Source organism: Herpailurus yagouaroundi, unplaced genomic scaffold (genome assembly GCF_014898765.1).
Source record: "Herpailurus yagouaroundi ecotype Mexico unplaced genomic scaffold, PumYag 28, whole genome shotgun sequence".
Classification (NCBI taxonomy): domain Eukaryota; kingdom Metazoa; phylum Chordata; class Mammalia; order Carnivora; family Felidae; genus Herpailurus; species Herpailurus yagouaroundi.
In genome coordinates this window covers 41,136,375-41,151,965 of record NW_024412376.1, presented here as the reverse complement: position 1 = coordinate 41,151,965, position 15,591 = coordinate 41,136,375, and the positions used below count along the sequence as shown (strand labels likewise).

Sequence of the window (15,591 nt, the reverse complement as noted above, 5' to 3'; positions counted from 1 at the left end):
GACGCGGGGCTCGAACTCACGGACCGCGAGATCGTGACCTGGCTGAAGTCGGACGCTTAACCGACTGCGCCACCCAGGCGCCCCTTCACAAGATTTTTCTATCAAGAAAGTATCTACGTCTTCCTGGCATCTCTTTTTTAATATCATGAGCAAATAATCCTTCCACAAATATAACATTTCCAAGCCTTTTCTTACATTTAAAAGAAAAAGTTTCAAAAGGGACACACCCTGTAGTTGAAAGGCAGAACCACACACCCTTCATTTCCCTCTACCTCTTTTCAATTCAGCAGCAGCCACACAAATTCCAACACAAGGGGAAAGTGACTTGGTAACGTCAGAAGTAAAGCAGGCACATTAAAACTAGAATCTAAAACCAAAAAGATTCTAGGACAACAGGAAGTAAAACCATGATAACAAAGAAAAGTAGGAAACACCAACACGGAATTAATTTTTAAAGTCAACACAGTGTTAAGTGTTCTGAATTCAACTCAGTTCACACTGCTCTACTCAAGTTCTTTTCATTACCATGAGAGGACATTGTCCTTTTAAAATTTAAGAGTAATAAAAGTACTTCTGCTTATTTCAGCAGAAACGTATCCAAGACAAGGAGGAAGGCAGGAAAAAAAAAATGGACTGTTTGGGCACTTTTTCTCTTGACCACAACAACTGTTTTTCTATCTACGATAGAGGAAACTCTTCAGTATGGAAGGAGAAGGCAAATAAAAGGAAGAACTGTAATTCTTGAGCCTGTGCCAGTTTACAGTATTTAAAAAAAAGAATCTGCGCCACAGCTTGGCGGTCGGCCATATTTACAGTAAGCTATCAGAGTTTTGCCCAACAGGAAGAACAAAGGACTCAGTGTAGTGCTGCTGGTTTTGTGTGCTTCAAACATTGTACAGGCTAGGAATGCAGGTCCACGTGCAACAGACCCTTTGCTTTCTGTAGCTCTGTCTCTCCTCAAGGACTCTCAAAACATGGTCAGAGTCTACAAAAGGGCAAGAGACAGCTTACTGCCCTAAGAGTTTTAGCTTAAACTTTAAACAACCATTTCTTTTACTTTTAAAAATACAACCTATTAATTCAGCTTGAACTTTTAAAGTCAAAAGCTTTAAAAGCACGTGATGTTTAACAATATAGGTAATTCTATCTTCCAAGAATAGCTAACCCTGAAAAAGAGCCCCGGGTACAATTTTCTTAGTGAGATTTAATATATATTTCTTCCATTATACGATTAGAAATTTTTAGCAAATAAGTGGAGTGAATAACACCAAGGAAAATGATGTTAGGGACTCAATTACTATTTTAATATAGTGCATTCCTAGTTTATCTCCAGATAAAAATAAAAATTTAAAGGTACAATTTTATGACTGCAGTATTAAAATCAGCAAAAACTCTTTTCCCTCAAAGTTATATTTCTTTTGAAACTTTGCCCAAATATACTGTAAATTCAAATTTGTGTTGAAATTTACATATTTGCTAAGGTCAAACTTTTTTTTTTTTAATCCTAAACTGACACAAAGGACAACACATCTCTGATTGAACTTTTAGTTTTCTCACTGACATTTCGTTCTACTGGGGTTTCCTAAGGAATATGTAAGTATTCTCAACTATTGTGAAGCTCTTCTCAAAGGTGGGGGGACAACAAAGGTAATTTCATCTAAACATAGATGCTGTCCAGAAAACAAGAAAAGCAGCTGGCTCTGGGTCAGAAGGAACACCAGCAGCTAGAAAGTTTATGAGGAGAAAAGGTGTATTGAAAGAGCAGATGAACACAGGAGAAGCATAGCAAGAGACAGGTGATAATGATGTTGAGAGAAAAGTTAGTGCCCTAAAACTAATTATTACAATAGCTAGACGCTAGACACCTGTGAAGAGTCTGTAAACTGTGGCAGCCTGGAAGAGGCTTCTCGTCAGAGTCCGAGCAGCTAAGCAGAAGAATCCCAGAGACAATGTCAGACACTTCTACAGAAGGGTAGTTTACCGAGATTTTATTTTTTGTTGTCTCCATTGTTTTGTTTCTTCCCTGTGGGGAAAAAATGAAGGAGAGAACTTCTCTGGGATACAGGCTATAGAGCCTCCTGGTGCCCAGGAGATAGCAGGAGAGAGGAGTGGCTGCATGGTGCAAATAGAGACCAGGCAGGCAAGGCATTGCGTGGCAGCTGAGTGTCACTTCATATGGTTACAGGACCCCGGTGGTAAGACACACCAGCTATATGGGGGAAAGTGTAGATGGACAACCAGAGGAACTCCTCAAATGTCCTACTGTGTGTGCAATTGCTGGGTCCTTCCCATTGGCCATGGAGGTGGCTGGAGGAACAATAATGAGTATGAGCTAGAAAGATACAATTTCCCTCCAATCTGGTTGCTTGGGAGCTCTTTAGAAAGAAGAAAAAGCAATTGAAAAACAAAAAGAAAATACTCATGCCTATCAGAACAGCAAAAACTTTTAACTCACTGATAACAGGGTTGCTAAGAGTGAGAAACAAGGAGGACTCTCAGACACTGTGGGTAGGACTACAAATTGTAGAACTTGGCAACAACTAGGAGGAAAAATAAAGATAGTCATACACCATGCCCTGTCAATTTCATTTACAGGAATATACTCAGAAAAACCTTTGTGCCATTGTATGTTTGCACAAGGAAACACAAAAAACATTCAATGCGCTAAGGTTTGAAATGAAAAATTACAAAGAATTCTCATCAAAAAGAAATTATGCTCATTATACTACAATATGATGTGGCAATGAAAATAAATTCACTGAATCACCCTGTACAAGCAAAAGATCAAAAAAAAAAAAAAAGATAAAGTAAGCTACAAAAGAATTCCTAGTATATTACATGAAAATTAAAAGCTGGAAAACAATACAAAAGAGATTAAGCAACTAATAAATGAAAAATACAGGATGAAGAATCTTTATCTCAATTTAATCATGTGTCTAAATTTAACTCTCTAGAAAATCTAGATAACTCAGAGTATGCATGTCATTTTAAAATAATTCTTACTTAAAAATTCAATTTAAGGATGTAAGCCAAGTATCCTTTATAACAGAAGTTCTCAAACAGAAGTGGTTAGGAATTCATCAATGAATCTAGGCAGAGATCGACCTCCTCCCCACCTCCGTGTGACGAAGAGAGGAAAAGATTCAGACCCTGGTGTGCACATGAGCAGAGCAGAACACACAGCCTAACAGCAACATGTGCAGTGAGCCCACCCTCCCTGCCAGAGTCGCACAGCTGACAAGCAAGGCTGTCTCCGCGTTGAGAAATGAGATCTTGGAGAAGCACCAAGAAGGCGCCAGGAGAGCTGCTAAGTGGGATTTTCAAGGGGGTCTAAGACACCATCACTTTATAAAAACTACTTAAGCTTCTACTCAGAAACAAGTGTTGATAAGAGATAACAGGCCAATTTAAAATAAAAGAAAAATTTTATAGTATTCTCCCATGTTATTTACTAAATAGGGAACTTTGATTTCTAATGATGCCAATGATAAAAAGAAAGACGAGACGCAGCAAAAGGTTCAAAGAATACTTTGGAAATCTACTTCAACAACCTTAAGGATATTAAGAAGCAGGATAACCTTCAACCTGGCCTCTGTCCTTGTTCTGCCTCATAGATGCTCTCTTATTAAGTCCATATTTCAGCATGAAAATACTTTAATACCAACCAATACTCTATTTTCACCTAATTTGGAAAACTAAAATTGAGAATTACATGAAAAAGTTCACAAAAAGAGATTTAAATGACTTTTTATGTTATTCAAAAAGGCATACAGGAAACTTAGGCTATCTTTGAAAAAATATAATGATTTAGGGGCGCCTGGCTGGCTCAGTTGGTTAAGCCTCTGACTCTCGGGTTTCCATTCAGCTCACGATCTCACTGTTTCAGGCCCCAAGTCAGGCTCTGCAATGACAGTGCGGAGTCTGCTTTGGGATTCTCTCTCTGCCTCTCTCTCTGGCCTTCCCCTGCTCATGCTGTCACTCTCAAAATAAATAAACTTAAAAAAAATGTTTTTAATGTAATGATTTAGGGCAAATATAGTACCAACGGCACTACACATGCACGCAATCTTTTTTCCCATTTTTTTCATTGAAATAGAATTCATATGCCATATAGTGCATGTTTTTAAAATATGCAACTCAGTGATTTTTTAATACATTCACCAAGTTGTGCAACCATCACTTCTAATTCCAAAATATTTTACCACTGTATCCATTAGCAGCCATGCCCCATTTCTGCCTGTCTCCAGCCCCAACAACCATTAATCTATGCTCTATGTCTATAAATTTGCCTATACTGGACACTTCAAATAAATGGTATCAGATAGTATGTGGCCTTTTGTAGCTGGCCTCTCTCATTTGGCATAATGTTTTTAAAGTTTCATATATGTTGCAGCATGTATTAGCTCATTTTCTGGTTCAATAATACTTCACTGTAGAGCTATACCACATTTTGATTATCCATTCATCAGCTGATGAACATTTGACTTTTTGGCTATTATAAAAGAATGCTTCTGTGAACATTCATGTACAAGTTGTTGTGTGAATGTATATTTTCAGTTCTCTTGGAGCTTCTGGGTCATATGGTAATTCTACATTCAACTGTTTGATAAATTGCCAGACTGTTTTCCAAGAAAGTTGCACCATTTTACATTCCTACCAGCAATGCATAAGTGTTCCAATTTCACCACATCCTCACCTACACTTGGTATTGTCTGTCTGTCTGATTATAGCCATCTTGGTAGGCATAAGTGACATCCCCCTGTGGTCTTGATTTACATTTCCCTAATTCCTAATGATGTTGAGCATCTTTTCAGCACACAGATTTTCACAATAAGAATTTTCCATATAGTTTAGACTGATCTAACAAATGCTGTAACAGTAACAATGAATAATTTTTCAATTCACATATATTTTTTTACGTTAGACCTCACTAAGTAGACTTACGTACAATCAGTGAATATTCTGTGAATAAGAAAACTAGTAAAAGATAAGAAGTCAATCTTAAAAAATTACATACAGTGATACAAGGTTTTATACATTTATATACGTATAATAATACACTGTCCTTTAGCAAAAATGGTTGATCAAAGGATCGTTAGGGTAAGAATAAAGTCTGTAAAAAGCAGTTCAATATCTTACAGCAAAGTAGCAAATGGTGGCAGGCGAATGAGCCTAGTTGTTTAAAAGCCATTTATTATTTTTCTAGAAAAATGTACTGATTCTAAATAATCACTACAACGTTTCATCACTTGTAAAAGTTTCTAAATTGCTTTCAAGTTTACTTCTGTGACCTTTCTATTTGCTAGACCAAATATTAAATTATATTCAGAAACATTTCATTATTAAGTACTAGAAAATATACTCTGTCATATGACAAACTATATTACTGCCCACACTTGTGACATTTAAGACCTCTGTACAATAAAAGTATGGAACCTGATGTTTAAAACATGGAAAATTCAAACAAAATGCTTCTATTTTTAGAAACCTAAAACAAGGAACCAAAAACTCAAAGTACTGCTGATAGCAACTGTTAACTCACTTAGGTTACGATCACTTTTTAACTCACTTGGAAGATGCCCACATTATCATTTAGTAAATGACACCATGATTTTTTTCCACTGAAAGAACCAAGCCCAGTGAGCTGTGAACATTCTGTGTGTGTTTTAAATGTTCTGGTCTGACCACTCCCCCACCCACCCCCCACCCCCATATGATACTTCCAGCCTCTATACATTTGTCTGTGTAAGTCTCCTTGTCTGGAATTTTCCTTTCCCCAGTGTTCTTTTCGTCACCACTGCAATCTATCCAGATCCAACAGAGGCTCCATCTTGGATATAGAGACGTCCCGACTGCTCCTTCCACTGAGCAGTTACACCAAGTATCAGTGAGGGCAATTATATTCACAGGTAGGTAAAAGAAGCTGGATTCTGAAGGACTGACAATGACTCCCAGTTTCTAGTTTGGCTGACCGTGTAGACAGTCACAACCTGTTCCACATAAACCTTTATGAAAGTATGAGTCACGTCAAAGGCGACCGTCACCAAATTACAAGGCACAAAAGTAGTTGCAATCCTCTCTAGGATCTCTAGATGAGTTAGTTATTACCTATTCTACCTCCTCCCGACCGGACTCTGACCTTGGTGCTAAGGATAAAAATAAGAAGATGGCCCATGAACTTAATAAATATCTCATATTATCAAGCACTTATTTTGTAATAGTTGCTCCACTTCCACGTTACTACTTTCATTTATTTTTTAATCTTTTTAAGTTTACTTATTTTTGAGAGAGAGAGAGAACAAGAGCACAATCCCAAGCGGGCTCTATGCTGATAAGCACAAAGCCCAATGCGAGGCTCAGACCCACGAACTATGAGATCATGACCTGAGCTGATACCAAGAGCTGTACGCTTAACCGACTGAGCCATCCAGGTGCTCCCACACTACTACTTCTAATCTTCACAAAAGACCCTGCCATTGTACTCACTGCAGAGAGCAAACAAACTCAGAAGTTAAATGGTCTGTCCCAGCTCACAAACCAACCAGTACTCAGGCCAAGATCAAAAGACAGATCTGTCCGACCCCAAAGCCACCCACTTCAATGCCTCAAGCAGCTCAACCACTGAAAAGCATATGGAAGGTATAAAATAAATATTATGCAGATGCAATCATTATGCATTTATAGCATGTAAACGTAATGTCTACAGTTTCCATGATATTATACATTAAATAAGCTTGCCTGGATATTTTATTCTAATTTGTAACATCGTCTCTTTTTAAAATACGCTATGAATGGCAGTCATCAATTTAGTAGAGTTTTTACAACATAACCTGTTTATAGGTAACTAACTTCCTACTGCCAACCAAGAGATCTACTATGGAAAAAAACCATAAAAGTCACTCTAAGTATTATTAAAAGCAGGACACAAGTAAGATCTTATAAATAAAGGAGGAATGCACGTAAAGCAGTGAAATAATATTACCCCTTCTCTCCAACAAAAAACCCCTGCTCCGTACTCATATTCTTAAAAAAATGTAAATGGTTAATGTTGCAATTTACTCAGAGACAGTATTTCAAATCCAGTTTATAACCACAAGTTCGTTTATCCAAAGTGTAAATAAGACAACCTATAAATTAGACAATAAGTAAACATACTCAGAATATTCTCAAAAATAAGCTATTACAAAAGTTAGAATATTCACAACCTGAAAATTATATACTAACTTGTAGGTAGAATGAAATATCGTCATGCTGCATGTTTCATTATATTGTATAAAAAGTGGCTATAATAATATGAACTGAGGCAGTAATTCTGAATCATTTTCTAGCATTTTCCTTTCTGAGCTGAGAAAAAAATAAGCCTTAGGCAATGAGGATGGAGATAAATCTACTGTAGTAAGAGGCATTTTAACTTCATTTAAATCAAGACAACTTAGTTATAATTTTCTTATTGTCCAGCTTGTAGTAGCCTAGAAATTCCAATAGATCTTTATTTCTTTTAGAATCATTTCATACTTTTGCCTTTGGTTAACAATTATGGGTTTTCTATATTTTGAATGTATCTGAAATTAAACACGACAGCTTTGCCACAATTTTATGAAGTTGTATAAATGTTAAACAACAGCTGTTTGACTAGGGATTTACCATACCAAAATGTAAACTAACATCACCAGTGCAAAGGGCCTGAGTTTACAACTTTAAAGCAATAAGCCAAGGACAGTTTGACTTCACAGAGTCTATAAATAAGCACCTTTAAAGCTGAATGACAGCAATAAGGAACTATATGCTTAGTAAAATGATAGGAATTTGTGTAGTTTTTTATGAACCAAGATTCACCGGCAATTTCTGGAAAGAAAAAAAATTTATGTAGATTACACTTGGTATGTATTATTCCACCATATTCAAAACAGAAATTAAATGATCATGTATGACAAATAATTCATGTTTTCTATTACCAAAAATATTAAAAATGTAAAAACAAATATCTTCTACATGTAACAGAAGCTAAAACTTTTTACAACATAAGAATACTTGGTAGTAATTCTAGATCTTATTCTTATACATATGTTTCACATATAGTATAAATCTTTATATTTATTTAAAAGCACACTGGATTTGCTTTGTAAGAAAGTACCGTGAGAATTGTAATACTAATGTATTTTTTCTAGATGTTACTGACACACACACACACACACAAAATACATACCATACGGTCCAATCAACTGAATAAGTTTCTTTAATTAAAATTTTATACACAGAACCTACTAATATTATGCACATCAACACCATGTGGTTTTGAACTTATCACTCAAGTCCAAAATTCAGTACACACTCTAAACAAACAAGAAACTATATTTATACTTAATTCCCCAATCAAATACAGAGGATTTTCTTACTCTCTTTGGTGAAAACTACAGTTTTTTTTTTCTATGCTTTTATCAATTTTGTAGCCATGATGTTCTATTATCTGTTCTTACTAAGATATAACATAAATGGAGAACTGCAAATCAATTGAATAAAATATTCAATTGCATTTTACGGTTTCTTTTTGAAATCAGTTGTCAAAACACCAGTAACTAGGCATACTGGTAACCAATCTGCAATTACGGGTCTTATAATAACTACAAAGGAACACTAAATAGTGTCAAAGGCCATCAGGGCAAAATCTGTCCAACTCTATTCATGGAGGCATCATCTCCCTGGACACCGTTTTCTGAGGAGAGAAAGGAGATCCTAGACCTTGCCATGCTCATTTTATCAAAATGGAGGCACATTCCTGTGGTGTTCATGGGCCTTGAGAGGTTAGCAGACAGTCAAGTAGGAATAGCACACGGATTCAGGGGCCTGCATCAGACCCCAGAGATCCTCCTATGGGCCAGCAACACTGAGATTGCCAAAGGCAGGATCTGAGAAATAAGCTACCACCTAAACGGAGGAACAAATTCCCAGGAAAACAGACTTATCACATCACTATTATATAATAGGAAGAAACTCTATGCATCATGCGGCTTGTGCTAAAATGCTTAGTGATCTCATTCTTACCATAACAAATTATCTGCCAGAAAAGACCTTCAAGGTCAACCCTGGCAACAATTAAAAAATAATGAAAAGCATTCATCCCTAAGGCAGAGTTAGAATGTTTTAGTTTGAAGCAAGGTGCTGTATATTTTATTAGCTATAACTTGTTTAATTATTCATTGCAACTCTTCTTATATTCCATACAGAAACCTCAGGTTGCTCAGATTTCTATCTGAAATCCCCTTTTTCCCCCTTATTCAAGGGCAAATGCCTTAAGAACCCAAATTTCTATCCACTATTTCCAACTGAACACAGAGCTATACTTGTTTAGAATAAAATGCTAAATTAAAGCCAGAAAGATACAGAGGGAAAGAGAGAGAAGGGACAGAGAGAAAAAGAAAAGACAGGGAGACAGACACACTGTTTCATCATGATCCTTTCTGCACCTCGGCTGCGCACGCACCCCACCTCCGTCCCGCCTGCGTTCTGCCCTCGCCCTGTGGCGTTCTCAGTGTCCAGGACCCTCTGCAGCCTGAAAGGCTGGCTGAAGCATTGCTAGGGCACCTTCTAAAAACACTTCTGCGTGGCTGCCCATCAGTGATGCCACTGCTTCCTGTGCTGTTTTCGGGCACCTGCCATCCCTACGGAGAGAGCTACTGTCATCGGCTGATGGTCTGTGTCAGATAGGCTGGACTGCCACAGGTGCTCTCTGCTGGAGGAGCCGGGGGCTGGTCTGTGCTGAATGCCCACGCAAATGAAGGAATGTTGTTGGTGTTTGCAAGCCGGAAACCGCCCTGATGCACATCTGAGAAGCGGTTTCCCTCATTCACATGAAATTGAGGAATTCCCTCCTCTCTCTCTCTCTCCAGCCCTGAACAGCAGTCAAAAAAAAAAAAAAAAAAAAAAAAAATCCTACTTCGGCATCAAAATGAACAGGACCATTCGCATGTGTGGTCACAGATCCAAACCAAGCTACAGCTGAGTCTCAAAGGGGTGACATGCCTGAAAAACAGCCTATCCTAGCTTTCCATACGAATGAAAGCCCTAGCAAGTAACCTGATGCCAATTTTTCATAAAAATGACCACCAATACTATATACGCTTAATCAACTTCACATGTGGGGATGCAGAAGGGAGCTAGATTTGGGGTCAAACTGAGGAAACTGTGAGCAAAAGACCCAGATAATCAAAACGTCTTTTACCTCAGAGGGATCACAGTGACTCATTCAATTCCCTAATTTTAGAGAAGAAAGGAGGAAGCCCTCATGCCAAGAAGAATGCAGTGATTTGTTGAGCATAACAAAGTCAGACATCAGCAGATTCAGGGCCAGACCCTGTGGTCTCCAAACACTGGGTCTGTAGCATTTCTACAGCACTACTGACTGCTTTAACTTGAGAACTACCTACAGTCAATTTTAAAGAGAAGGACTGTAGAAGGCTACCTTCTTTTTACTCTATTATTCCTTAGAGCTTTGCCTCATTCCTAAATCAAGGATTTTTAAAAAACAACAAAAAACAAAAAAAAAGCAGTTCTCTTCTATCTGCCATTTTCCTGGGCTTTGTCTTGGGTCTCTGCCATAGAAATCTCTACACACAGGGTTGCTGGATCCTTCTACCTACCTACTCCAGTTTACCCCCCTTTATTCTTAGTGACACTACCCCTGCTTTGTACACAGCAGCAGTTCCCAGCTAACAAACTATATACCCCAATCTCTGTTTCAGCTATGGATGGCAAAGAGACTTAGTTCTGGCCAAGGAGATATAAGCAGAAGGCACCATTTGGAGCTCCCAGTTTTTTTAAGGGATACTTGACTGGTTTGTGCCTTGTGCTCTTTGCCTTTCGCCTTCTTTGTTCCTCGGAGGATTGTGGAGGTCCAGCAACGACACTGTCATCATGAGGCAGCAAGCATGAGGATGAAAACTGGACAACAAAAAGGAGGGCTGAACAGAAAGTCAGGAAGCTCCTCAGATCTCATGATGTTGTGAAGCTACCTATCTGGCTCAGGCTGCCTCCCTCTAGATGACAGAAAAGAAGACTCGTTTGATTAAGCCACCGTGGCTTTAATTTTCTGTTATGTGCAGCTGAAATGATTGCTGATTCATGTATCAGGTATCACTGGATGTCACCATGAACAAGAAAATCACAATTGTATATTTTTAATTGTATTCTTCACGTTTTTAATGGTAGTGTGTTTAGATCAACCATTGCCTGAATGCTAATATTTTTTTTGGACAAACGGGGCAACATTGCTGGGATGAGAGATCACTCTTAGAAGAGGTATTGGTACGTCCCACTGTCAAAAATATCCTCACCTGATGTATAAAGCATTAAAAACGGTTGTATCCCAGGAAGAGTTGACGTAAATTGTGGTAAGATCTAAGAATTTAACAGTGACAACAACATGTCCTGCATGAACTCCTCCTACTGAGAAAGATGTGTTTTTATTCTAAATGGCTAATATCTCAATGTCTTAATTCCAAAATTTAGAGCAAGCAGTATTTTACAGGCGGCGCAAAGAACATATAGGTATCTGGTTCCCCATTTCCTATCAAATACTTGGCAGCCGGAAACAGTGTATGCGCACACTACTGAAAACCTGGCCACCTACCCTGCATTTCTGATAAGTTGCTTTAGTTTCTATGTCCAGAGTCATTCCCGAGACCACCCGAGAATTCTGGACTGCTACTACGTCTGCCTCTGCCACACACACTCATTTTTATTCTTCTCTCACTGGCAAATTCTAATAAGCTGAAATGAGAAAATGGCTGCAGAAAACAATTTATATGCTACAGTAGTTTTCTTTACTTTTTCTCTAAATATTAGGCAAGTAAATTAAAAGTCCAATATACCTGGACAAAGTATTGTGAGGCTGCAATGACCTCTTCTAAATTTTAAATTGTAAAAATTTTGCTGTAAAAAAAAGTATACTTATGTCACATCACAACTTCACATAAAAATCTATCAGCCATCAATACCAATTTCAACATATAAAACCAGACAGAAAATGACAAAATGCTTAGATATAAGTAGGAAAACATGACACGGTCACTTATTTGGAACTAAACAAACCCATTTCTTGAAAATGCTTACTATTCAGTCACTGTCTTGACCCAATACTAACAAAGGAGTAATAAGTAGAAGAACTAGTAGGGAATGGCTGGGGCCTGAAAGGTACTCTTTAGTCACGGGGCTGTAGGAAAGTCAGGCCAGAAAGAGAGGAGTTTCTCTGACTCCCCCCACCGTTCAGCTAAGCTTAGTCAGGGGACTTCGGTGGCACACATCCATGGCAAGCAGGCTGGAAAGGGACATGTTCACTCATAGACACTGGCTCTGCAGGACTCCCTATAGCATGCTGGCTCTACAAGAGAAAACTCTGCCTGGCTACTGCATCATAATTAAGTTGCACTACATGTCAGTATTTTAAAGACATATGTTGTACCTCAATTGATTCAACATTCAATTTCAAGGTCTTTCATCTAAGATTTCCACTTTCATTTGCCAAAGCATTATACACGGCTCTTCCCAAGACTTGAAAAAAGCCCATCTCAGCCACACCTCCAGGTCTTTGAAGCATTTCAGCTTGTACTCAACAGCAATGAGGGGCCTGGCCACATCTTGCAGAAAGAGCAAAGCTGAAGATTAAAAAAAAAAAAAAGGCTCACTGCAAAGAGAATTTGGTCTATCTGTATTATGAAGAGGATAGCAGGTGCTCTGCCATGATCCTATAGTGCACAGATAAAAGGTGGTTCAGCTGCAGGATTTAACAGAGAAGTTTCCAATGTAAATGTACTATTTACTAACTTGGTAAATGTGCCTGTCCTTTTCATAGTATATTTTAAAAATACATAGCTTTGTAGCTTTAGAAGTCTTCTTGTCCTTTGCTCTTGTCTTTCTTTCCTTATTTAGATCTTAGTATTACCTTTGTGAATTACAAAAACTAAACTGTACAAAAAAAATACTTTCCTTGGACTGATCTAGATGTATCTTGCATCTTTGATACATTTCATAATGACTGAGAGAATCCACTCTCACATGTATGTTATTTCATTTAAATATACAGAAAGCATTCTGTTGGTTATTAATTATAAAACATGGAGGACAAAAATACTAAAAGGATAACGGATATTGCTCAGGCAAAAAACCTAGATTCGCAAACTACTACTTTATAAAAAATGAATTAAGAAATTTAAATTGTAAAGAATATAATAACGTTATTTTTTTTAATTTTTTTTTTCAACGTTTATTTATTTTTGGGACAGAGAGAGACAGAGCATGAACCGGGGAGGGGCAGAGAGAGAGGGAGACACAGAATCGGAAACAGGCTCCAGGCTCTGAGCCATCAGCCCAGAGCCTGACGCGGGGCTCGAACCCACGGACTGCGAGATCACGACCTGGCTGAACTCGGACGCTTAACCGACTGCGCCACCCAGGCACCCCGAATATAATAACGTTATTGAAAAACTTTCATTTATACATCTTATGTTACAGGGAAACGCAAGTTAAAATGATGAGCTACGACTACACACGTATTAGCATGGCCAAACTCCAGAACACTGACGATGCTACATGCTGGCGAGGATGGGGAGCAACGGGAACTCTCACTCACTGCTGGTGGAAATGCAAAATGATGCAGCCATCATGGAGGCCAGCTTGACAGTTCCTTACAAAACTAAACACACTCCTAGCATACAGTCGTGCTCTTTGGTATTTATTCAAAAGAACTTAGAATGTGTATCTGCCCAAAAGTGTGCACACAGATGTTTACAGCAGCTTTATTCATAATTGCCAAAACTTGGAAGTGACCAAGATGTCCTTCAGTATATGAACAGATAAAGTGTAATGCGTTCAGACAACAGATTATCATTCTGTGCTAGAAAGAAAAAGGGCTATCAAGCCATGAAAGGACATGGAGGAACCTTAAATGAATATTAATAAGGAAAAAAAGACAATCTTGAAATGGCTATATCCTCTATGATTCTAACTATATGATACTCTGGACAAAGCAAAACTATGGAGACACTGAAAGATCAGCGGTTGCCAGGGGTTGGTATGAGCAAGGAAGGGATGAACAGGCAAAGCACAGAAAATCAGGGGCCAGTGAAAACGCTCTGAATGATACTATAATGACAGATACATCTCATTCTACATTTGTCCAAACTCATACAATGTACAACACCAGAAGTGAGTGATGATGACGTGTCAATGTAGGTTCATCCCTGATAGCAAATCTACCATTCTGGTGAATGATCCTGATAATGGGTGAGATTATGCATGTATAAGCTAGCGGGTATATAGGAAATCTCTGTACCTCCCCTTTAATGTTGCTGTGAAACTAAAACTACTCTGAAAACAAAGTCTTTAAAAAATTCACTTGTAACACTATGCCTCAATTTTTAATATCATTGCCTTTTACATATACAAATTTAAGAATATATAATGCAATAGGTATTGTTTGTAGGTAAATAGGAAAGTGGTAAAAGAACACATGTACTAGAGAGGGGCACACAAGAATGGTCATATCTGGGTAAGGATATATAATTAGGAAATATAATTAGGGAACCCTTCAATTACACATTCCTTTAAAAAAATGGAAGGGGGAAAGATCTGCAGTCAATATGCAAAATGCTGACAATTAAATCAGAAATAAATGCCTGACTGTTTATTAGTGTGTTCAATTATTTTCTAGTCGTTTCTGCATGAAAAAAAAAATCTTGGAATTATAACATTCCCAGAAGAAAATATGACCAAATGGGATGTAGGGTTAGGTAAGAAGTGTCAGGCTGCAGTAAGAACTGGAGAGAGTGGCAGGAAGCATATGCAGAAGGGTCAAAGAGTTGCGCCGAATCACCTGAAAAGAGGACAAGGTAGGACTGTCTGGGGAGACAGTACACTAAAGGCACTGTGTGAATGGAAACAATGGATGCTGTTTACTTGGTGATGTGTGACCCCAGAATTCAGTACTGTATATATCAGCTTACTAAGAACCAAAGAGAAAAGATGCTTGATTTGCTAGCATAAAACAAAACCTTAAACACAGAGGAAACCATTGAAATAGTGTTAAGAACAACAATCTTCAACTGGGATTTTGACAGCACACATGCAAAAATGGTTATAAAATACGTGCTTACCTATAAAAGTAAAAAATTATGCCTGCTCATAATATGACTTTTAAGAGTGAAGTCAGGAATTTATTTTATCTGGTACACCACAGTAATTTGCTGTAAAGCTTTATGAAACAGCTAAAATAATGTTACAGCCAGGAACCAATTGTTGCTAAAATGCATTCAGTTAAAATGGAAAATATAGGGAAATAAAACACTGTAATTGTCTCTCAACCCACATTATATATTATGTTGCTAAATTATATACTATTATATTCTCTACATTTTAATATGCTTTCCCATAGAGGAATTGATAACATAAGGAAATGATTCTCTGCTTTTATTTCTGAAGACCTAAAAAATATATCACACATATTTATAAACCAAACAGGGCCTCAGCCTCTTATTAGATCCCAAGGCTTATAAAATCTTTTTCACAAAACCACAACATGCAACAATGCATGAAAACCCA

The 15,591-nt window shown here is 37.8% G+C and overlaps 1 protein-coding gene and 1 long non-coding RNA gene across 3 annotated transcripts in view; one reads left to right on the top strand and one right to left on the bottom strand.

The window, feature by feature from the left end:
* NR3C2 (nuclear receptor subfamily 3 group C member 2) overlaps window positions 1-15,591 on the bottom strand; it is a 356,521-nt gene that overhangs the window by 290,868 nt on the left and 50,062 nt on the right. The window lies entirely within an intron of this gene.
* LOC121028793 (uncharacterized) lies at window positions 5,747-13,709 on the top strand. The gene is made up of 2 exons (XR_005789435.1): window positions 5,747-5,909; window positions 13,507-13,709. It is a non-coding gene; the product is annotated as an uncharacterized LOC121028793 (long non-coding RNA).